Below are 25,082 nucleotides of genomic sequence, written 5' to 3'. Positions count from 1 at the left end.
CTGTTTTGCTTTCCATCTGAAGTAGGGGACAGGACGGTGGCAAACACTGAGATTGGGCTGTGGGATAGCACTGCACTGAGATTCATGAGTAAGGAAAAGAATGTGCAAGGTGGGTGATAATACACAGTTAGTCCTGACCGGTTTACCATTTAGAGCTTTCTTTAGACATCTCCTTCCTCATCTAGTAACTTTTTCTTCACATGTCTGGTCTGTCAGCCTACTTTACATCGGCACAGGCACTCTAAGCATCTTCCAAGCTCAGGGTCTGACAAAACTGATTCTCATCTATTATGAGATGAGGCCTGATCCTTATTAATTTTTCAGCATCAGCATCTTCCCAGGACTATTGAGAGCAGGACCTCAGTTCTTTGGAAGGGAAGGAACTATCTGTGGGGCTAATAACATCAAAGAAAGAATCTCACATATTGAACATCATCAGTACATTACTTGATATGTAGTTAGTCAGTAGGGAAATAATTCAGGACTGTAAGAGATCATGCTTCCATGTAGTGTGTTCCCCAACAGAGCACAGCTCCCAGCTCCTTGCCCCATTTCCATATGAGTGAAGGAATATGGCATATCCAGCTAGACTGTCTCGAGAGAAAGATGCCACTCTGCCTCTCCTTACCATGTTATTTGCAGAAGTAAACACTGGAGAACAAATCTCCATAGGGAGAACATTGTAGCCAACCAGCCCTAACAGTGGCTGAGATATGGTCAGCTTTTGTTTTTTGAATTACAAATAAGATTGAATTACATGACAATCCCAGTTCCCTTCTCCCTTCCTTCCTCCCCTACAACCTCCCTCCCCAACTAAAACTCTACCTATGGCATATCAGCTTTCTTAACTCAGGACTGAAATGATAAATATTCTTATTTTTATTTGCCTGATAGCCAGGTGATTTTCAAATACAACTAGGAAAAGGTGGGGGAGTTGTTTTAGTTCTTTGAACCTAAGCTTGGGCACCAAGGTTGATGTCATTTCTGTTCTATCTCCTGAGGTCTAATACTACATGGATGTGTACCTTATGTTAGCCCCTCCTCATAGATGTTGACAAAGACTTAATACAGTCCAGGCTCAAAAAAATATACCATTCAGCTTGAGCTGGTCCCGTATGTTGCTTCTGTATCATTTCAGAGGGAAATCCTCTTTGTTCCAAGAATGGACCAAAGTATCAGGGTGGTGCACACATTGGGCTGTCTCTGCACTCTGCTTAGAATATCTCAGTGGCTCATCATCTTCTAGATTAGAAGTAGTTGCAGTGTGGGCCAATGGCCTTTTAGCATCTACTCAGTTCTGCCATTACCATGCAATGTTATCCATAGACAGTTCCTAAGCAAACAGAAGTATCTATGCTGGAATAAAACTTTATTTCAAAAACATAGCAGATCAGATTCGGCTCTCAGTTCTAGCTTGCCACCCTTGGTCTGAATCTTGAAGTCTAAAATCCTCAAGTTAGCATTCAAGGCCTTCTACTCTGCCATGTCAGGTAGTATTGCTATGAATTCTCACCTCTTCTACTGTTCTCAGCATCCAGATTCCCACAGGTTACCCCACCCCTAACAAACGTGTGCATACAAACTCATCCCTACAGATGCTGGTTTGTGATTTTCGCATTTGCTGTTTCTTCTGCCTGAGAAGGTTTCAGACCTTCACTTAGAAATGTCTAGATATTGTTCACTCAGTTCTAGACTGACTGTCACCTTTGGAAGGCTTTTCTTAGTTATCAGTGACTGTCCTGGATACCCGTCTTCTTTGTTTCCAGTTCCTCAGTAAACTGCTATGTCATTTTCCATTTTGGAATCCATCTTCTCTGAACATTTTTAGGAGTTCCTGGGTCAGAAGCTGCCTCATTATCTAAATGCCCTTGGGGTAAACCACAGTAGTCAGCATGGTTAGCTGTTAAATTTGTACATGGCTGAGCCCAGGGAGTCAGAAGGGCCCAGAGAGAAGGAACCATTTTATTAAGCAGTGTTGAAGACTATCCAGATTTGTGGATGTGTAGGACAAGTCTAAGTAAAGCTATAACCTAGGGCTGTGTATTGCATGGAGATACCTACTTTCCACAAAGACCTCTGAGAAGTAGATTGGCCTATTTTTCTAATCTTTGTTATTTGTATGAGTCCAAGAGCAAGAAGCATGGCTTCCATGCTTAAGTCTCCCAATGTTGGATGAGAGGGCAGACAAAGAAAAGAACAGGATATCACATAATCACAAAGACAGGATATCACATAATCAGAGCTGTAGTATGTCTGTCAGAATATATTAAGAAAAGAGAATGGTCAACAGAAATTATAAAGGTTATTAGAGAAACAGCTTTGGAGGGCAATGTTAGGGAAATAATATAAAAGCATTATAAAATCCATTCTTTCTGACTTAAAATATCCATCAAGTGATAGCATAGCCACAGATTATACATATTGTAAACACAGCTAGAGTAATTGTCACAAACCACCTTTCTGTGACTAACAGCCAGATTAAGAAACAAACTCTCACCAGTGTCCATCCAGTACTCTGGATTTCCCTGGTTACAGTTTGCCCTCCCTAAGGAAACCACAGCCTTCACTTCTAACAGCTGGCATTATTTTTGTCTATTTGTGAACTTTATACAAGTGAATTGCCATGATACACATGTTTTCGTGTCTAGCTTCTTTTACTCAACATAGTATTTTGAACTTCATCCCAGCTGTGTGCTGTAATAATTTGTTCATCTTTCTTGTTGTTTAAATTTCCATTGTGTGGGAACACCACATTTACTTATTCTTCTGGTACTGAACATTTGAGCTGTTTCCAGTTTTTAGCTGCTTTTAAATAGTGTGCTTTCTTGAATGTTTCCAGTGTGTGTGTGTGTGTGTGTGTGTGTGTGTGTGTTGATTATATAATTGAAAAATGAAATTACTAATATTAGAAAATTATATTCTGATGCTTATCACCCCAGTAAATCCACTGCCAGTTGAAAATATTGTAAGAAGAAATTATTTAACACATCTAAATTACTAAGCATCATAGTTTAGCTACATTTGCCCCAATTGTCTTCAGAATACTCTGTTAGCATACACTTTGGCAGGAACATCGGATACAATATTTTAAAGTGAAGTTCTAATATAATTCTTCCAGATACAAAATTAAAGTGGTATCAGAATGATGGTGGGGTGTGTTTTTATACTTGTAAATTGAACCACCATATGATGAGATTATTTGTATATATTTAATGCTTACAAATAAATTCAAACCATCTTTCAAAATGATTATGCAACTTTGTCCTTTTATCTATGGTGTGGAAGATTTCTAGTTGCTCCACATCCTCCACTTTTGTCCTCATCAATCTGTTTGTGTGTAATGTGTGCACATATTTGCATACACATATACATGCCTGATGGTGCACATGTGTAGAGGCCAGAGGTGGATGTCATATGTTCACAATCTTTCTTCACCTAAGTTTTTCAGATAGGGTCCCTCACTGAACACAAAGCCTGTCAAATTGGCCAGATTAGCTATCCAGAAAGCCCCCGGTATCTTCTTCACTCTGCCTTTTAGCTCTGGAGTTCCAGACAATTGCTGCCATCCTAGCTTTTACACATATTCTGGGGATCTAAATTCAAGTCTTCATGCTTGAACAGCAAGCACCCTACTCACTGGGATTTTCCCTAGCAGCATCATCCTTCTAACGTTAGCTATTCTGGTGTCTATGTTTATAGAGACACCTCTTTAGCATTTTAATTCATGTTTTACAGCTAAAGAAGTAAAGTAATTTTCTGAAGAATTGAATATAAAATGAATTGACTACTTGAAAAGTCTTTTTCCTTTTCCCTCCGGGTTGTATAATCTTTAGTTCATTGATGTGTAGGGGTTCTTCATGATGCTGCGTATATGTAGTCTGTGAGATACATGTACCACAACCTTGTTAGTATTCTTTTTAAGTTTTATTTTTATGCATGTGATTGTTTTGATTGCATGTATGTCTGAGCACCATGTATATGTCTGGGCCCATGGAGGTCAGAAAAAGATGTTGGATCCCCTGGAACTGTAGTTACAGATGGTTGTGAGCGGTTGTGTGGGTGCTGGGAATTGAACCCAGTTCCTTTAGAAGAGCATCCAGTGTTCTTAATTACTCAGTCATCCCCCAAGTCCATTCCTAGTATTTTTAATGAACAACTTAACTCATATTCTTTCCATCTTTCCATTACTCTTGATCTCTTAGATCCTTGTTACCTCTTAGACTGTAACTCATTGAACAGAAAGTTCACTTGCCATATCATTTATTGTTTCCAGTAGGAAACTGATAATAAAAAGGAACATATAGGCCACCTGATTAAATTTCTTTGCTTTTTCTTGGGGGGGGATATAGGTCAGAGATGCTGAGTAATTTTCTCCTGGTCATGAAGCTATGACTCAAGTCCAGTCCTGTTGTCTCCCAGTCCAGTGTCCTTTGTACAGGGACAGTAACAATCACATGAACTTTGAGTGTTAAGAATAGTTGCTACACTGTGTCTCTGTGAGGGTTTATCAGCCTAAGGCTAGAAGATTAAAATGAGGATGCATCACTCTGGCCCTGTTCCCTCTGCCTCCTTACATGGAGCAGAGCATGACACATTTAATAAGTTCTCAATATGTTTTACTGTGCACAGCATGACAGCTACTTCTGCATTCCCAAAATAGAAAGGCGTTATTTATGTTGGCAAAAAACTTAGGCCAACAGAGAGATGGCGGCTTGAACTCCACCATGGTTTTACTCTAGTGAGTAATTGTGCGCTAGCAGAAAACCCTGCTTACTCAAAGTGGTTGGAAAATTATAAAGTCAAAGCACCCATTCATCTCATCTTAATCTCATGAAATTGCCTGTCAAATCCAAGTCTCTGCTAGCCAGGGCCAACCAAGTGTATGTGCTGAGGCAGCAATGTGCTTTTGGAGGCAGACAGGCTGAGGGACAGTCTGAGGGGCAGGCTCCTACTGCCAGAAGAGTCCTTTAGGAACAGAATGGAACACACAGAGTAGATCAGATGTTAAGGTCGCACCTGCATAAGTGAGTGTTGCTCATCATCCTGGTACTGTTGGGATGCTGTGACATACACTTCACAGCCAGGAAGTCTTAAGAAACCTGACCCAGTAAGGCTCAAAATCATATTTCATTTAAAGTTATCAAACATTATGCATATACAATGTACATACATTACTTAAGTATATACAATGTGGCAGAAGGACACAAATGTATAGTATTGCTGTGGAGAATTTTTAATTTTTCATATAAAATGTCCAGTTCTATTACATTGTGAAATAATAGGTCAATACTTTTACTAATGGTACTATATGAAAACTTGCTGGCTCTGAGAGGTCAAATCTACCCAAATATGCCCAATTGGTTCCATGTCATAGAAGAAGCATCATTGTGATAATTTTAAAAATAATAAATACTGTCAATTCTAGTCCTGTTTTAGAATTAAGATTATTCAAATGTCCTCCATTTATTAAGCTCATTTTGTTATTAGACTCATCCCCACTCATCATATCATTAGCTGCTTAGTCCTCATGATGACAACATCAGAGGGGTCACCTCTGTGAAGGTTAAAATTTGGGTGTGTGCGAGAGTGTGCTTATATGTGCATGAGTATGTGTGCATTCATGTGCATGAGTGTGTGTGTGTGTGTGTGTGTGTGTGTGTGTGTGTGTGTGTGTGTGTTTGAAAAACTGAGGCTCAGATATCCCCATCCACTGTGTGGTGATCACTTAACTAGCAGGGCAGTGCTGGTCTCAGAGCCCAAAGCCCTCACTTCTAAACAGTAATCAGTATCCAGGCACATGTCCCCCAAGTTTAGATGTTTCAGTTGGGAATGAATCAAACCCCCTGGAAGTAGCATCCAATTTTGAGAGTGTTTGTGGTGGGGAAATCTTATTTGTCTTTCCTACATGATGTCGCCTCAGTACAGGCTTAGAAAGCCTGGCTCAGTACATGTTTAGAAAGGCTAGCTCAGTACATGCTTAGAATGGCTAAGCTCAGTACATGCTTAGAAAGGCTAGCTCAGTACAGGCTTAGAAAGAGTTAGCTCAGTACATGCAGTAGTTAAAGCATAAAACAATGGGGGAAAGACACTTCCTTTCTCTGAGCTGGCTCAGAATTAAGACCACCCCCTTATCTCCCTATCTCCCACTTCTGGCCCCATTTCCTTTTCCCAAGGACCAGCCACCACTCCCTGGAAATGGAACAAAGGACAAGTGAGTGCTCTGCATGGCCAGCAGAGGGAGAGCGAACACCAGACTCTTCCCTTCAGAAAATGCATGCTTCACTCTGACAAGGCCTCATGGAAAGCCTCACTATCCTTGGGGAGTTGGTGGGGTGGGGGTGGGGGGTTGGGGAGCATAGGAGGATAGGAGGGAGAGGGAATGCGGGATTGATAAGTAAAATAAGATTGTTTCTAAAAAAATAAAAAAGAAGGCAGATCTTGTTCACTGAGCATCTAGTATGTGGCAGTGCCATTACTAGATTACTCTCATCTAGAACCAATACTGAAAACCAATGGAACACATAAGTGTTGAACACTGGGGTGGGAATATGCAAAATGGTACCTAATGTGTGTGTGTGTGTGTGTGTGTGTGTGTGTGTGTGTGTGTGTGTGTGTTTGAGCAGGTATGGTTCTGTGTGCACAGCTGTGTGTGCATGTCTTAGATGCCTTGATTATTATTTATTTCTGAAGAGGAAGAAGGCAGTTTTCAGAGAGTCTCAAAGGGGATAATGACCCAATGTGATTTATAAACCTTCTTGGAAAGACAGTTAAGAAAATGCTGCCCTGACTCTCAGGAGTCCTGAGACCACTTATTGTTCTTAACTGTGATTTTTCAAATGGATAAAACATGGTTCAGGCAAGTGTAGAACATTGAGGAACACTGATCAGTCAAGGATGAGTTACAGACTCTTACATTTCTGTTATCTGACCTCTGTTGGAAGAGAAGAAAACATCCTGTGCTGGAGATGGTAAACCAGTTTTGTAATCAGAGTAGGACACCTGCAACACCACGGGGTGGAAGTGGGGACAAGGGAGGGGACAATGTATGCATTTGTTTCAGCGAGAGAGAAGAGCGGGGAAGCAAGTTAAACACTGAAGATTATCCAAGAAGTGCTGTGCATTCTGCCAGAGAGCACTCAACAGCTTATAAGGTTTTCAGAGGACTCCTGGAAGGCCAACAATATGTGCTTTTATTGACTTTTGACCTACGAAGAAACTCAGAGGTGCAAAGTGGGAAGTAATTGATCCAGGGTGACACAGTTCATAAGGGTGTCAGAGTGTCACAGTCATAAATCAGCTAGCTGGATACATTTGCATCCTATTAGTATAGAACACTGGAGTAAGAAAGTGATTAGATTTTCAAATTGGGAGAAATGGTAGTGATTTATGGATACAATGCTGACTTCAAACTTAAGCTTTCAAATGTTGTGATAACTGTGGAAGGAATGGATTAACTAATAAGATTTTGCACCCAGGTTGGACTGCCTGTTTGTCTCAGAGTCATACCTCAGATTGTTAATCCCTCTAGAGTGAACTACACCATGCTGGTGACAGGAGTTTTAAGTGAGTACCCCTTAAAACATAAGGGCTTGTGTTCCTTCTTGCTCTGATGGTGACCTGAACCTCTATAGTGTCTCAACAGGCCTGGGAAGGAAGCTCCATTTGCCAAAGGAGATGGCTTTACTAACACTATCAGCTCTTTTCCCCCTTCTCCTCTCCCTGCTCTTTCATTGTGCTTCTTTGGGTCACTTCCTGTGTTGCTTTGTGTCTTCCAAGAAGAAAATGCCAAGACTTTATCAACCACACAAGGAAAATATTCAGGCTAAGGGGAGGTTACAAGTGTAAGCAAACAGTCTTCAAACTTGGTCTGACCCTTGGGAAAGAGAAGGGGAAAAATAAGATTGAGTTGGCCCAGGCTTGGGCTACCATGAGCTTATTAGAATGTTCTATTTGGTCTGATGGAGGGTTGCAAGTCAGTCATGAGGTCAAGGAATCCTGTGTCACATGGTGAAAGATGTGGGCTGGTGCATTCTGTGTTCAACCACTGACCCATGAATAGCAAGTGCTCACTGTGCTTGCTAAGACATTACCAGAAGAGCAGAAGCTGGAACAAGTATTCAAGTATCCCACAAAGGGGATCAGAGATGATATTTGGGTCTATTTCTAGATACTCTAAATGAAGTCATAGCTTGATAAGAAGTTGTATGTAGCTGAATTGAAGTCACATCATCGACCCTGTGGCCAACATCTGTAGAAAGAGAGTGTCTTAGTTATTGTTCTACTGCTGTGAAAAGACACAATGACCAAGGCAGCTTATAAAAGAAAAAAATATTTAATTGGGAACTTGCTTATAGTTTTAGAGGATTAGTCCAAGATCATCATGCCAGGGACAATGATGGCATGTGGGCATGTCATTGGAGCAGTAGTTGAGAACTTACATCCTGATCCATAGACAGGAGGCAGAGACAGACAGAGAGAGAGACAGACAGAGAGAAAGAGAGAAGGAGAGAGAGAGAGAGAGAGAGAGAGAGAGAGAGAGAGAGAGAGAGAGAGAGAGAGAGAGAGAGAGAGACTGGCATGGACTTTTGAAACAAACCCCAAGGCTTACTCCCAGTGACACACCTCCTCCTCCAACAAGGCCACACCTATTAATCCTTCCCAAACAGTCCCATCAACTGGGAACTGAACATTCAAATATATGAACCAATGTGGGCCATCCTGATTCAAATCACCACAGAGAGTAATCCCTACTCAGTGTATATGAATGTAATCTCCTTAAGCAATCTTGAATAATGTTTGTCCAGAGCTCAGGGCTTACGAGCATCTTAGGTAGGGAGAAAAGCAAGATAGAATGGAGCAGAAAATGGAGTAGCAGAATTTGTAGTCTCCCTGTGTCCTGGGGACAGAAGAAAGCAATGGAAAGAGAATATTCACAGCTATGGGCCCCCTCACCTGAACCACACACTCCGATCACAGCTCCATCAGTGGCTGCCCTTTGACCCAGAACAAATCCCTTCAGGTTTCCATGAATTAATGCAAACTTTGTCATCTGTCTTGAGTTACCAGGAAAATCAAGTGGGACATCAGAAGAAGCATTTTAAACCCCAGACCAAATGTATGGTACTATCACTTCCTCCTTTCCCAAAAGCATTAGAATTAATCCAGTGGGAACATTTTGAAGATAATCAAGCCTAAAATTATTAATTCATCTTAAGTATTCAAAGGTTTGGATTACTATGTCTATGGGTTTCCCCAGGGGAAGCCAAGCTGGAGAGATTGCAAATCCCAGGGGAAGAAGTGCTCAGTAAAGCAGATCTTTGATATATATGTTTTTAATGTCATGAGTAGAAAAGGCAAAGGGAGAGTAGTCATGGGGAGGAATGCCTGGGTTGAGATGCCTAGCCTTGCCAGTAGCTGCCTCCTGCTAGCCGGTAGCAAAGCTGGGCAGGGACTAGTGTGCTCTGAGTAGCTGGGAAGGCAGTCAGCTGGAACACAGACAATGCATCAAGTGACTGTACCCATCCATGCCTTGCGCGTTTCCATCTGATAAGGGAACAAGCAGCCTGGATTAGGTTTCAGAAAGTGAAGAAAATGCAAAAATACTTCTCTTGTGTTTTCCAAAGATTGCTTTGCTTCCCAGGCAACTACTTTAAGAGGAAACTGTCCCAGAAAATGAAAAGCCACAACCATCCATCCTGGGACTACTGGGATAGAAATCCTTTATGCAGAAATTATTGATCATGGGAATGGGAAGGTATCTCCATTGGTAAGCTCCATTTTAATATTTATATGTCTCATATAAATATTATATATATATACATATATATATATATTTGTGCTATAAAAATATAGCACAAATTCTCTTTGGTTTTAATAATAAAAATTCAGAGTCAGCTATCATGTGGTGAAAGCTGGTCTATGGACCAGCCACTAGAGAGTTCTTACCTCTACTAATGCTCAGACCAAAGGGGTGATCCTGTCCTCAGACTGCTTCCTCAGACTGACTTCTCAGACTGTCTCTGAGCTCTTCCCACTTTATATTCCTCTCTCCACCCAGTCATATCACTCCTGTCTCCACCTCCCTAGTGCTGGGATTAAAGGCATGGGATCCCAAGTGCGGAGATCACCTTTGTATGAGCTCTGTTTATCTTTTAGACAGATTCAATCTCGTGTAGCCTAGGGTGGTTTTGAACTCACAGAGATGCATCTGCCTCTGTCTCATGAGTACTGGGATTAAAGGTGTATGCCACCATCACCTGGCCTCTATGGCTAACTCTTCGTGCTGATCCTCAGGCAAGCTTTAATTTTTATAGCATAAACAAAATATCACCACAGTAGGGAGTTAAACCCTGTTTTACAAACATTCATGCATGAGTTCGATTCCCAGCACACAAGTATAAGAAGCTGGGCATGCTCTTGAAATCTGCATGCTGGGGTGTAGAGATAGTCAGAGCCCTGCAGCTTGCTCGCCATAGAGTCTAGCCTACTTGATAGCTCCGAACCAATAGAGGCCCTGTCTCAAAATGAAGGTGTACAGTATCTGAGGAATGTTGTGGAATATTAGTTAGATATGTTATATTTATTTAGACTATGGAACATTTGTTTTAATGTTTCATTTGTTTAACTCTGTTAAGCTGTGATACTGCACCTGTCTAAAACACCTGTCTGGTCTAATAAAGAGCTGAATGGCCAATAGCTAGGCAGGAGAGAGGGATAGGCAGGGCTGGCAGGCGAGAGAATAAATAGAAGGAGAAAAAGAGATCAGGGGAACAAGAAAAGAAGCAAAGAGGACACCAGGAGCCAGTCACCAAGCTACACAGCAACCCACGGAGTAAGAAGTAAAGAAACATACATAAAATAAAGAAAGATAAAAGCCCAGAGGGAAAAGGTAGATGGGATACTCTAAGTTAAGAAAAGCTGGCTAGAAGCAAGCCAAGCTAAGGCCGAGTAGTCATAAGAAAGAATAAGTCTCCACATCTCCACATGATTTATTTGGGATCTGGGTGGTGGGACCCCACAAAAGAGTTATGAGTAAAAAAAAAATCCAACAACTAAGGAATGACACCTGAGGTTGACCTCTGGCTTCTAAACACATGTACACTGTGTTGCATACACACACACCTTTGCTGATTAGAGAACTTAAGGGAACTAAGCATTGTGTTGCTGGGTCAAATAGATTTCCCCGAACCCAGATAAATTTTAATATTACATAGAAAAATTTTAATATTTATATGTCTCATGCAATTAAGGATATTTAAATTAAGAAATAACATAGTCCTTAGTATGGGCATGCCCATGCCATAAAATCAAAATTGAAAAAAAAAATTTAAAAATTGGTTAATTTTTTTGTTTAACTGAAGTACAAATTCACCTAGGGCTAACTTACCTGTGTTTGCCTGTGTAGAAGAGGAAAAGATATCTGCCTCACACCACTGCTAACTTTGTTTCAACATTTGAGTCATTCCATCCAGAATCTGATCCAGTGATCTAGTTCTGTCCCCTTGTAAAGAAAGTTGCAAACCCCTACTTCAGCAGATCTCTCCAAGATACACTTCACTCTAAGGGCTATGCTGCCACCAAGTTTGTTGCTGGGACACATAATTAAAAGACAGGGCAGAGAAATGTCACATCTAAAAACATGCTCCAAAACCAAAGAAGTAACTTTAATGCTGTTCTCCCAAAGAACATCAAAGTTCTTCCCACTTGCTGCCATAGTGTTTTCACAAACCCTTTTCTTCACAAGTGCCTCCCCCACCTTCCTTTCTTCTTTTTACTCCTTCTTCAGTCCCATCTGCCTCAACACAGTGCATGCACAACACTTGCCTTTTAATCCCGTCTGGAAATCTCAGCTCTTCAGGGTGTGGATAGCTCACCTCAGCTCTTCAGGGGGTGGGTAGCCCACCTCAGCTCTTCAGGGGGTGGATAGCCCACTTCAGTTCTTCAGGGGGTGGATAGCCCACCTCAGCTCTTCAGGGGGTGGATAGCTCACCTTAGCTCTTTAAGGGGTGGATAGCCCACCTCAGCTCTTCAGGGGGTGGATAGCTCACTTTAGCTCTTTAAGGGGTGGATAGCTCATCTCAGCTCTTCAGGGGGTGGATAGCCCACCTCAGCTCTTTAGGGGGTGGATAGCTCACCTCAGCTCTTCAGGGGGTAGATACCTCACCTTAGATCTTCCAAGTCTCTCTCCAGTTGATTAGTTCCCCTAGAGTGTAAATGGAGGCTGAAAAAATAAGGACAATACTGTATTTTATATTTGAACTGCCTCTAAATTGGACTCAGATCCTAAAATTCACAGTTCACTACCTGTGTTTTCTTATATCTCTCCATCCATCCTTTTACCCACTTAGCTATCAGTTCAACTTGTTTGGAATACATTGCAAAACTGGTTGCTGACACAGGTAACTTTCTTTCCAGACAGATCTCCATGCACACTGTTTTATTTTTAAATGATCCCTGTGAAGGACGTTGCAAAATAACGTTTTACATTGGATGCAGATGCTGGTAGCCCTCCATCCCTGATGAAATGTAGGTCAATCTCTCTCCCACTTTCCCAAGCTTGAAAGTATCATTTCTCAATGTGTATGTGACAGAACCCTGGGCTGCAGCTACATGGAAGAGGAGAGTTTCTGTGGACAAAATGTTTGAAAGACTCGGGATTAAATAAGGTCTTGAAACTTTTATAACTCATGAGGCCTTTATTTTTTAGGGTACTATGTACACAACAGAGGTAATGCCTTTAACTTACTTGGCCTTAAGACCCTATTTTTCTTATAAGACGTTATGGTAGAATGAATTTCTCACTGGACAAGTACATCTATGCCTAAGCCTCACCCTCTTCTTTTTCTTCCTTTTAGCTCACACACTGTATAATTTCCAGTTCTTGGTTATGTAGAAAGTGCTTCAAGTCACTAGAGTCATTTCTGCTTTGATTATCATGTTTCTCTCCACTGACTGTCTCTGCAACACATCTTTTGTTAACAGTGATATCACGAGTTTGGAAATGTGGAATGTAGCTTTAACCTGCATGAAATCCTCTTTGATAGTAAAGACAGAAAGACAGATCACATATTGCTTGATAAGCTCACATCTCCCATATGAAATTTCATTTAACCTTGAGGTCCATCTGGGAGTGCACCTTGTCATCCAAGTTTCATCTTCTCTGCCAGCTGTCAGGGGAAGGATCACAGGGGAAGGATTCTGGAAATTGTCTGAGTTATCATTAGAGAAGCTGAAGAATAGGATCTGAAATGACCTTAATGATGTCACTGGCCTTGCATCCCATCCTCCAGCAGGGACTGTGCATGGATGGTTGACCTGGCATTCTAATTTCTCTCATGAAGAAAATTGCTTTCAGTTCCCCCTTACTAATCTGTCATGATGTTGCAAATACATTCTCTACCCTCAAAAGACAACAAATATATTGTAAATGCCAGTGTTTCTTTAGCACTTAAGAAATGCCTTTATCATGAAAAGTGAAGGATAAAAGGGGTTATCACCAATCTTCATACTTGTGTATGAATAGGGGATTGAGCAAGTGTGGTCTAACTCACTGGAAAGGAGCCCATGTGGTGGTCAACCCAACAGAATGAAAGCAAGATCTAGGTGCAGTGCCTCCATCCAAACCGTGGAGAAAAGAGGGATGTTTTAACATGACTAAGGGCCTCCAGGGTGCCATGGGCTCATCCACTCTGGTCTATATCTATTTCTTTATTTACTTTTTAAACCTGGAATATTTCCATATATTCTCTCACTGTCTGAGGCTCTGAATGGACCTATATAATCTTATTCATCCAGAAACACCATCCTGTAACAGTCAAGTGCATGACACCATCCTAGAAGTGTGATGAAATAGCATAGGAAAACAGAATAGGCTACATATACTTTAGTACTAAACAATAAACACAACATCAGTCTCACCCATAGACACTGAAAGAATCAAGTATAAAGCAAATTTCAAACATGTTAGGAAGAGATGAGGTTTGAAGAGCTTGGAACCTGCTTATTAATGTATGATATAGATTTGTAAACAGCATGAATAGTCCAAGAACACAGAGTTTCACTGTTCCATCATGAAAACGATTGCCAGGCTCTTCCTGATGTACCTGTTTCCAATGATGCTCTTTGGAGCTCATTGTTTTAGCTACTAATAGTACCAATTAAATAAGTCTGGCAGGTGTATGCACAAACTTCCTTTCTCAAGTTCATTCATGTGCTTGTGGATGATAGGTTGAGTATGGGAATCAACATGCACACATCTTCATCAGGAAACATGGTCTCACATACAGAGGAAGTATTTAAATACACAGACACAAGATGGTGCTGAGATGTGGACTGTGTATGCTCACTACTTGTGAAGCTTCATATAGAAGATAACCCCAGGGAGAGCTCTGAATCATTAAGAACACCAGCATGTAAATGTCGATTCTAAGCATCTGGATGGTAGGATGATAGAGGCAGGATGATGATAAGCTTTCCTCCATCTCCACCTTTTACACTAGTAAGACTTGGGGTAATTTCTTGAATCACTTCTATTTTGTAGTCTATGAAAGTAGAGAGGATATATGCCTAGATTAGCATATAGGTTGCTTTGATATAACACACACACACACACACACACACACACACACACACACACACGGGCCAAAGATTTTTGCCATATATACACTTTTTGGCAGAATATGCTAAGTGCATGCTAGCTCAACACCATTCCACTGTGCTGAAGCATGGTGTGAGTTATTGATGGCTTCCCTTTAAAACAGTGGGCACATTGGTTTGAAGTCACGATGGAACTTAACATGACTTGAGGCACAGTGAGAAGTCTTTTCTCTTAATCAAGAAGACTTTCTTAGAAAATGGGTTTTATCTTTAAAGCAAGCTAATAATTAGACGTTTTCACCATCTTTTTCCTGCTTCACTTTTTCCTGTACCCATGGTATCTCTTGCTGGATGAGAGCCATGGCATTTAAAGGAAGCCAGATTTGGCACCAACACACTGAGCTGTTGGGTAGCTTTTTTTTTCTCTTCCAGCTGCAGTTATAAAAGGCCACTTAAAATGTGAGATATATGTGTGCACTACAAAAATAGTGATATACTCAAACAAACTTTGAAGAGATATGTACAGAAAGAAGTGTCTTTCTTAGTTTTTTTTGTGGGAAGAGAATCCAGTATGCCAGGCTGTGAAAAGTACCTAAAAAATCTGCTAGCTTCATTTAAGCTTTGACTTTGTAGAATTTTTTTTCTAGGTGACCTGATTTCAAAGCGCTCCATTTCCCCAGTGTGGCTTCTCTGTCAAACCATCCAACATCAGCCTTGATATTTCCATATACATTTCTATGGGAACAAAGGCTCTCCACAAACGTCCCCTGAGCAAGGCTCAAATGGAACAAGGCTGAGAGCTCATCAGATCATTTTCTCCCCGTCTTCACTTTTTTAGGAATGAGATCATATCCTTTGTGTTGTTGTTCTTGACTGGGTCTAATCAGGTCACCCAGAATGACCTGGAATTTGCTATGTAACCTGGATTGGCCTCAGATTTGCAATCCTCTATCTTCTTTTTTAGAGTGCTGGGATTGCAGGTGTGTACCACACACTGAACTAAGAACATTTCATAGCACAATACCTTGCCCATTATAATCTTGTCATTATTAAGGTAAGGACCTAATGAGAGCTTTAGCAAATAAATCTCTACATGCACCATGGACAAGCATGGTAGGATCTTATTTCTTGTTGATCTTCAAAAATGAGCTTTAGCAGGGGCCTCTCTTCCATACACTGATTCCAAAACGCAAGCTCTGTTCATCTGGGGCTCTCTGCATCATCATTCATGGCTTCTGGGTTCACCTCCAGTTAGCTCATTAGAAGAAGGGGCCTGGAAGATGAAGTGTAGCATTAGCATCTACCTTCACAGTCCACTGGTTAGAATTCAGTCACATGGTCACCTAGTGGGCTGAAAATGCAACTTAACCACATGCCCAGAGAAAAGGAAATTGGGCTTAGTTGTATCTATACAACTTATGTGTCTTCCCTGTATCACAAAGGGAATGGTGGCAGTCTTCAGGAAAATGGTAAATATCATTGTATGATGATGCAGAACCTTGCCTTTTCATCTGAAAAATGAAAAGTTGGACTAAATGATCCTTAAGTTTCTTTCACTCCTTGATAGAGATACTCAGTTATGCTCACTGGACTGTCATGACGAGGCGAAAGAAAAATAACACACACACACACACACACACACACACACACACACACACACACACACACACACACACACGTTCTCTAATATTGTGCTTACTCAGAAAATCTAGATCACCAAAGTACCTTATTCCCCATGAAATATGATCAAGGATTAATACACTTTGTAATGAATTACATATTTTGCTGATGGGCAGGTGCCAGTTTGTACACACTGCCAAATCCGTACTTGCTCCACCTCTGAGTTTCTCCCCCAGTGCTGAGAGTCCTAGGCCATGAACTCAAGCTACTACTAGGACTCTAAAACTAGTGTGTGTGTGTGTGTGTGTGTGTGTGTGTGTGTGTGTGTGTGTGTGTGTTGTGTGTGAATTTATCTCTCTGTATATGTATGTTTGTGTGTATCTGTATGTGTATGTATCTCTGTACATATATGTATTTGTGTGTATTTCTTCATGTATTATGCCTGCTTGTCTCTCTCTTTTAAGAGAGAGAGAAAGAGAGAGAGAGAGAGAGAGAGAGAGAGAGAGAGAGAGAGAGAACATACATAATATGGAGTTGATGCCTTCTAAGGTCCCTCTAACTCAGATGTTAATGTCTCAGAGATCTAAGTATCGGTCTGCATAACAATGTGCAAGAGGAGCTACACCCATGGCCAAGCCCATCATTTAATCACTTCCTTAGTAATGAAATGAGCTGTAAATCCAAATAAGAAGACTGCATTAAGTGAAGCCCCAAATAGGTAGACTCTTACATGGCAAACTATAGATTCCAATCTTAACTATACTCTCAGAAAATAAATTGAGGTGGTACTATCCAATAGCATAGAGAAATACTTGTGATTAATGGAAGCAATCTAGTTGTGTTTAGGCCAGTGAAGGACTGGATTTCTTTTTATGGTTATAACAATGACAACAGTGAAAATAATTTTTATTGAAGGCCAAGTCCATATTCTTGATAAGTAGTATTTAATTGTATCAGAGGGGCAGAGCTGGTATCGCCTCCCTTGTCTGTGTTGTCGTGGTGGGAGCAAGGGAAAGACACCATCCCCCCATTTGCCCCAACTGCCTCCAGCTGGCCAGGGAGCTGACCCTCCCCTTTACTAGCTGAAACACTCCAGAAAGTGGGCCCTGCACCTCATCTGGCCAGCACAATGGAGCTGACTCTTTTAACAGGGGCATGGTGGGTGAGCCATCCAGAGAAAGAGAATGTGAGTATGAGAGATCTGGCCCCACTGCTCATCTGCCGCCTCCCGCCACACCCCACGTGCCTGAGGAGGGTAGGAGAGCCGGCCCTGAGATCATAACAGTAACAGTGGGAGATTTGTTTCTGCCCCTCACCAGGTCCAGCAGGAACACTCCAGAGAGCACAGCAGTGCCAACCCTGTTGGTGGAAGTGTGGGTGATCCAGCCCCAAAATTGTGAACTACCCATAGATGGCTTGTCCCACTACTTGTCTGTAATACAGTGGTGTGGGCTGGGGAGAGATGTCCCCTCTTCCTGCTTGTTCCCTGCTATCTGTGCCAGACAGGTGAGGTTTCTGATCCCCCCCCACCCCTTACCAGCTGTAGCATTCATTCAGGAAAACAGGCCCTGCTCCTCACCTGGGCAACACAGTCGAGCTGACCTTGATGGTCTAGGTGTGGGTAAGCAGACCCTGAGGGCATGAAAGCAGGAGAACTGGCTCCATCCCCTGCTCATTACTGTAAGGGATGAACTAGCCTGGGCAATTCTGGAGAGCTCACCCTCTTATGAGGAAAGGGGAGAACTGGCTGGCTGACCAACCCTGCAGTTGCCCAGGCCCAGAACCAGGGTTATGAGTTGGGTCCACTCCAACATCCACTTCATCTACCATCTGTGAGAGAACATGAAGGTGTTGGTCCTACAGACACAAAGTGACACAGGGCAACAACAGGATATCCAAGAGGAGTTCCAGTGATGGCCCAGCATTGATAGTGTAGCAGAAACCAGATGCCTTGAACCAGACCAATGACTCTTTGCAAAGAACACCTGAAAGTAGTGTGTGTGTGTGTGTGGAGAGAGAGAGAGAGAGAGAGAGAGAGAGAGAGAGAGAGAGAGAGAGAGAGGAGAGAAAATGGTTTACTGCATGACTCACAGTGTCACACTACAGCTTCCATGAAGAGTTTTTTCCTTTTTATGTTTTCTTTTCTCTCTTCTTTTTTCCTCTTAAATTTTATTTTATGGGGGTCGGGTTGCAAGGGCAGATGCAAATGGATGGGGAAATGAATGGGACCGAAATGCATAATGTGAAAGACACAAAGAACAAATAAAGAGAAAGTTAATAAAAAATAAAAAATAAAAAACAAAACAGCTTTAGTGGGGAGGCATTTTGTCATTTTTGTTTGTTTGTTTTTTTTTGTTTTTTGAAACAGGGTTTCTCTGTGTAGCTTTGGGGCCTATCCTGGCACTCACTCTGTAGACCAGGCTGGCCTTGAACTCACAGAGATCTGCCTGCCTCTGCCTCCCGAGTTCACCTAAAGGCGTGCGCCACCACTGCCTGGCCATTTTGTCGTATTTTAAAGATAGAAAAACTTAGGCTCAAGGTAACTCTGAAGAGATTGATCCGCAGTCTGTAAGGCTAAGATTTCTTTATTCAGATAAACACCAGCCAAGCTCAAGACAAAGCGTGCTCAGAGCTTGCAAGCTAGCTGGGCCAGAAAAGTCCTAAGAACCGTTCCCATGTCACCTTAGACTTCCCCTCACCACGCCCTCAATGGCATGTCCAGGCACACCTGCCCGGGGTTCTAGGAGGCGGGGCTACAGTGTCTCCCTACATAACTCAGTCAGGAAAGAGCAGAACTAAGATTGAATATGGTATTTTTGTCTCTACAGCCATCTCTAGAGCCAGCTATTGGTCTCTGAGAAGCATTGGCCTTATGGTTGAGGACAACATTCAAAATTTGCCTTTCCTTCAAAATTCACCTTCTCTAGGAATCCTGTGGGCAGCCATCTTTCTGATGTCCAATCACCTGTATGGCCTGTAGCACTAGCACTTCGAATTTGACTGATGACACAGTGTGATAACAGCTGTTCTGCAAGGATTAACTTGACACAGATCTTGCTCCAGCTCATTGATCTAATAAATAACCCCAAAGCTCTGTGGCATATGCTACAATGTCTTACTGGTTTACATAATGGTTCACTGTAAGTTAGTGATAGACTGGAGACAGTATTGAAGCTGGAAGGATCCTGCTCTATACAATTAATTGGGTCAGTAGCCTTTGCTCACAACTTCTTGGCTTTCTCTACAGGTTCTGGTGTCCTATAGTGGATCCCCTCAATTCAGTCGAACAGTAAAGGAAAAGTAGGTGGACAAGGCTCATCCATGTTTAAACTTGGGCTAGAGGGGACTGGGGAGATGGGTTGGTCAGTAAAATGCCTATGGTGCCAACACAAGGGCCTGGATTTGGATTCCTAGCACCTATGTGAATGCCAAAGGTGGTGATATGAATGTGTAACTCTAGTGCTGGAGAGATGAGAAACAGATACCTATAGGTCTCGCTGGGCAGCTAGTATAGCCGCCTGTGAGCTCTAGGCTCAATGAAAGGTCCAGTCTCAAAATACAAGGTGGAGAACAATGTAGGAGGAAATTCAACATTGACCTCTGGTCTCCACATGCATGTGTACATTCATGCACACATGTACACACATACACTACACACACAAATAGAATAATAAAAAGTGGGCTAATGTGAGCCATCACTTTCACTTACTTTCCACTAGTGAAAACTGATCATGTGTCCTATCCCAAGGAAGGGAACTTAGATTTTGATAAACAGAATGCCCAATATTTCCTAGAATCACTTTCCTCATCCATTTTTCCTCATCTATTAAATGGAAATGACAATAATAGATAGGAAGTACTTAATAGTAGTTTATTGTTTCTGAATCTCAGTTTGTCACATTTCTGTCTATATCACACTGAAAGGATTAATCAAAAAAGAGACTTGGAAAGAAGGGTGGAAAGAATGGAAGAAGGCAAATGAGATACAGAAGAGAGAAGGCATAGCCAATAAAGGATCTTGGTGGCACCCGCTGTTTCTGCCTTGTCTCTCTTGATGCTTCATCTGAGGGAGGGCTGTAGAGTGACAAAGACTTGCTACTCAGAATTCCCACAATGAGTCACAAAGTAAGGTGGAAATAGAAATCATGTTGGTGCCCGTGTCTTCTGTAGCTAATTAAATAAGAGACCAGGTTGGGAACATGTGCCAGGCCGACAGAAGACAGTCACACTATTAATTTTTTTTTTTTTTACAAGAGCAGGAACACAGAGAACACCATTAATCCTCACCCTTCCCAGACGCAGCTGTAACCTGCTTTCCCACATGAATCACTTTCTTTGAAGGCAGACCCAGCCCACTGGAAACTAAAGATGCTCCCTGTTGTTCCAGCTTTTGGTTTCGTCTTTCACCACACTGTCTCTTCCCAGAGTAAGACCTGCTTCAGTTCCCTGCAAGGGCCCCTTCCTTTCTCCCACCATGAATAGGCATATGCCACCCCTGCACCAGTAAAGTTACTCAGTCTCCTTTCATTCTTGCTTTTCTCATTGGGGTCCAGCCCAGACATCATTGGTTTCATGGAGCAGCCATAGTTTGCATGACTGTTCCTCTGTGTTTTGTGGTAGCTTGCTCTCACCTCTCTCAGGGTACCTATCCCAGTGAGTTGGTGCTTCTTCTGGTGTGTGAAAGATTACACCATGATCTGCAATGCAACTTTCTGTATGTCAGCTTCACCTCAGGTATTAAAGTATTATATACATTCAGCATCCATCAAATTAGGATTATCATTTCTACAGCTTTTTAAAATGTATATGAATGCTTTGCTTGATTCTATGTCTGTGGATCACACATGCCATGCCTGGTGCATGTAGTGGTTAGAACAGGGCATTCAAATCCCTAGAAATGTAATTACACATGGTTGTAAGTGGCCATATGGGTGTTGAGAATCAAACCTGGGTCCTTTAGAAGAGTATCAAGTGTTCTTTACTGCTGAACCATCTCTCTAGCCCACCATTTATACAGCTTTCAAATATCTTGATTTATTCAATATTCATAGTAATCCAATGAAGTTAAAACTATAATAATATATGCACTGTATGCTATATTTTAGATATAACATATTTAAATATACTATTTGAAACATTTTGTATATGATATGCTTTCATGCATGTATGGAATTATATTTATATTCAATTATCACTATAATTATAATGTGCAAATCTTAAATATTTGGTAGCAGCATATTTGGAGATACGAAACGTAAGTTTTAAAGTGACATCTGTTTACTTTCAAGACCCAACTTTCAATGCTAACAAATAGGAGTTAGATGAATGCCAAGAAGACTGCATACAAGGTTCCTCAAAGCCAGGTATGGTGATTACAGCTGTGGCCCCAGCAATGATGAAGATGAAGGAGAATCATCCATTTGATAACAGCCTGAGTTATGTAGTGAAATCTTGTCAATAAAATAAAGAACATATAATAGTTGGTAACTGGTTAGTATCATTAATAATGCAATCAACACAGCAGGAGTGAAGTAAATGAGAAGGAGAGAAGTAAATGCAAGGGAATACAGTTTTGAGGAAAGGAATTTTTCTGTCTAGGTTTTGGGCATATAGATGACCAATATTTATTCCCAATGGAATCATCAAGTTCATATTGGTGACTTCTGGGTGTGTGTTACTTTGTATGGTATGTGAAGAGGAAGGAGACTCTGGAAATTCTGGGAACTAAACCATGAAGGTGAATATCCTTGGCAAGACTAGAGGATCTGTGTCATCTTAGAATCTACTGTGTTGTCAACAATATTGTGCCCCCCCCAATTCTTCATGATGAAGTCTATATCTTCACATTTAAGCATGTGACTGTGTTTGGAAACAGGACTTTTTACACATCTAATTAAAGTAAAATAAAGTAATTAGAATGGGTCATTTCCAGATAGGAAAGACTGAAGTATAGGCATGTTGAAAAGGCAAATGGTATAAGAGCACAGGGAGAAAAGAGTCGCATATAAGACAAGGTGAGAAGCTATAGAGCAGACAAGTCTCCCAATACCCCAACATAGACTTCATGTGGAATACACTGGAATATTGACTAACATACTGAAAACACTGTAGAAGCCACTGTGTGTGAGGAACTGGTGATATCTACCCCCCCTTCCCACATGTGGTGTTTCCTTTGGACTGGTTGTCCCTTACCAAAAGTCACTGTTACTCTCAAGTGGCTTCTTCACATAACCCTTTCCTTCTGGTCTCCAGTGATCAAGGGGTTAGAAATATGAAGTCTATGGGTGGACTGGCTTCAAGAGTTCTTTGAACTTCAATATAGAAACTAAAACATGTGCTTATAGTCACCCGTGTCTAACCCAAACTGACAGTTTCCTTCAGTGACCAAGCCGACCACACATTAACATAGCCTTGACAATGCCTGTGGTTGCCCTTGTGGACTCTTCCATATCACTTCATGGAGACACTGTCATTCAGAGTATCCCTTATGCTCATCATTATTGTAAATTTGCAGCGGTCCTTAGTGGGTCTTGGTAGGTTGGGTATTATTTCTATTTTATTCACAGGCTTTAATAGTATTCCCTTTAAAAATAATTCTAAACACTCCATCAAATCCACTAAAAACATTAACTCAAGGTGGATGGTAATTTATAGAATAACACCCACAAAGTGTCCACTTCTTCCTAGGTTCTTCAACATGGTCTTGTAACTGCTCCACCCTCACTGTATCCCCATGCCTTTTCGAATCAGTCCATAATGGGCTTTCTTTGGCAGACTGTGTTCTCAGACACTGACTGATTCACCCTGAAAATTGTGTTGACTCCATAGCCAGTGAAACTTGATAGGTCACTGCATCCAAATGAGCCTATGTTTTCTTATCTGCAAAAGGAAAATAATATCAAATCCACTGACATCAAAACACTGGGAATGGAATTGGTCAAAGCAAATCAATAGACTAATTGGAAAATTGCTTAATACACTGAAAATATTGTAGAGGCCAGGGTGTGTTCAGTAGTGTCTTCTGTCCCTTCCTTTTACCTGTTTTGCTTGGCCATCAGGGTGGCAGTAACAAAATGGACTTTGATGGCCTCAAGATAGAAGCCATTTCAGAAGGGAATGGATGCTGGTGTTATTTTGCAGCCAGGACTTCATAGATGAGGCCACACTATGTTTACTCTTCCTTTGTCAGTTTTAAATTAAGTCTAGATGAAGTAGATTTCGTTGTTGGCTTGATTTTTTTGTTTGTTTGATTTGAGATAGGGTCTTGCTGTATAGCCCTGTCTGGTCTGAAATATACTAAACCAAGGTGACTTTGAACTCACAAAGACCCTCTTAAATGCTGGTATTAAAGGTGTGCACTACACTGCTTGGCTTCAGACAGAGGTTTCCATTTACAAGTTCAGAATGTTTCTAAAACACAGGTAGCTATAAACACCCTTTCCAAGAAAAGGTCCCCAAACACCTTGATTTCTTGGTATTTTTCCATCATTTTAATTGTAGTACTGCATAAGAGATGTTTAGAAAAATTGTATATATGCCCTTCTGCACAGTTCTCATGCAGCTATGCATCAAGAGTATACTTGCAAGTTAAATATAAGACAAGATATGGCATTAAGATGATAAATGGAGCATCTGCTAAAATCCCCTATTCTAAACACATGGACTAAAATTATTCATAACAGGGATAGAAAATGAGAAGGTCTGCTCTACATAGACCAGACATGATAAAGAATTCTGCAGAGCTTCGCAGCAGATGGTATATGTATAATTGATGGATCTGGAGTCCTCGGCATACCCAGGAGGGTGTTGCTTCACTTGGGAGTGGCCGTGGGTACTGAAACTCAGATTCAGGACTGGATACTGGAGCAGGAGGAAATCTCTAGAGAGCCTTCCACAGCCAAGGTGACATCTTAAATACCATGCTAGCAAGAACAGACAGCCTAGCCCCTTCCCCCCTGGGCTCACCACCATATGTCTGTTTATGAAGATCAGAATAATATTTCTTTACTCAAGAGTAGTAAGTAGAGGCATTGAGGGTTAGAATAATCCTCTGAATGACTGGTGACACTCAAGAAAACAGGAAATACCTATGACCAGAATACCAGCTACAGAGCATTGCAGTGAGTCATGCATTCCATCTTAGATGCCTCTTCAGTAGCAATAGGCAGTATCTTGTAGCTCTCACATAGACAAACAGAACTCAGAAATAGCAAGCATAAAATAGAGGCCCCTTTGTTTCATTTGGTTTTCTTTTTTTCAGACAAGGTTTCTCTACATAGCCCTGACTGACCTGTGGTTCACTATGTGGACTCTGTTAGTCTTGAACTCACAGAGATCCACCTTCCTCTCCCTCCTGGGTGCTTGAATTAAAGCCATGTGTTCCCAAACCAAGAGTCATTAAAATTTTAAGGCTGTCAGTCTTAACAGGCATTAGCAAACTCAAAGGAAGATTGAAAAGGTTCTTAAAAAGCTAAGGAATTCAAGTGGGTGGGTATTGCATTCAAACAGGAAAAATCAAGAGGGAAGCATGTATGTGGGAGATGTTGACACAAAGAAAAGGCTGTCATTCTACTGACATCAGAATGTACAGAACCAAAGAGATCATGTGTAGCTAGAAGACTCTTGAAAAATTTGCCAAGAATGTAAAGTAAAATAGCAAAGTTCTAAGAGGGTGGACCTCCTAAGAAAGTGTGTGAATGTGTGTGTGTTGGTGGGGGAGGGAGGGTGGAGAACACAGAATAAGTGTAAATAAGCAGTTTAAAAAAAAAGAAACTGTAGTTTTGGAAAGAAATGGATTTTCAGATTTAAAAGATGATCTAGATGAGAGAAGGACAAAATATAAATGGCTGACACCTAGCTAAATTGTA

This window comes from Cricetulus griseus (genome assembly GCF_003668045.3).
Source record: "Cricetulus griseus strain 17A/GY chromosome 1 unlocalized genomic scaffold, alternate assembly CriGri-PICRH-1.0 chr1_1, whole genome shotgun sequence".
Classification (NCBI taxonomy): Eukaryota; Metazoa; Chordata; class Mammalia; order Rodentia; family Cricetidae; genus Cricetulus; species Cricetulus griseus.
This window is presented reverse-complemented; position numbering follows the sequence as displayed.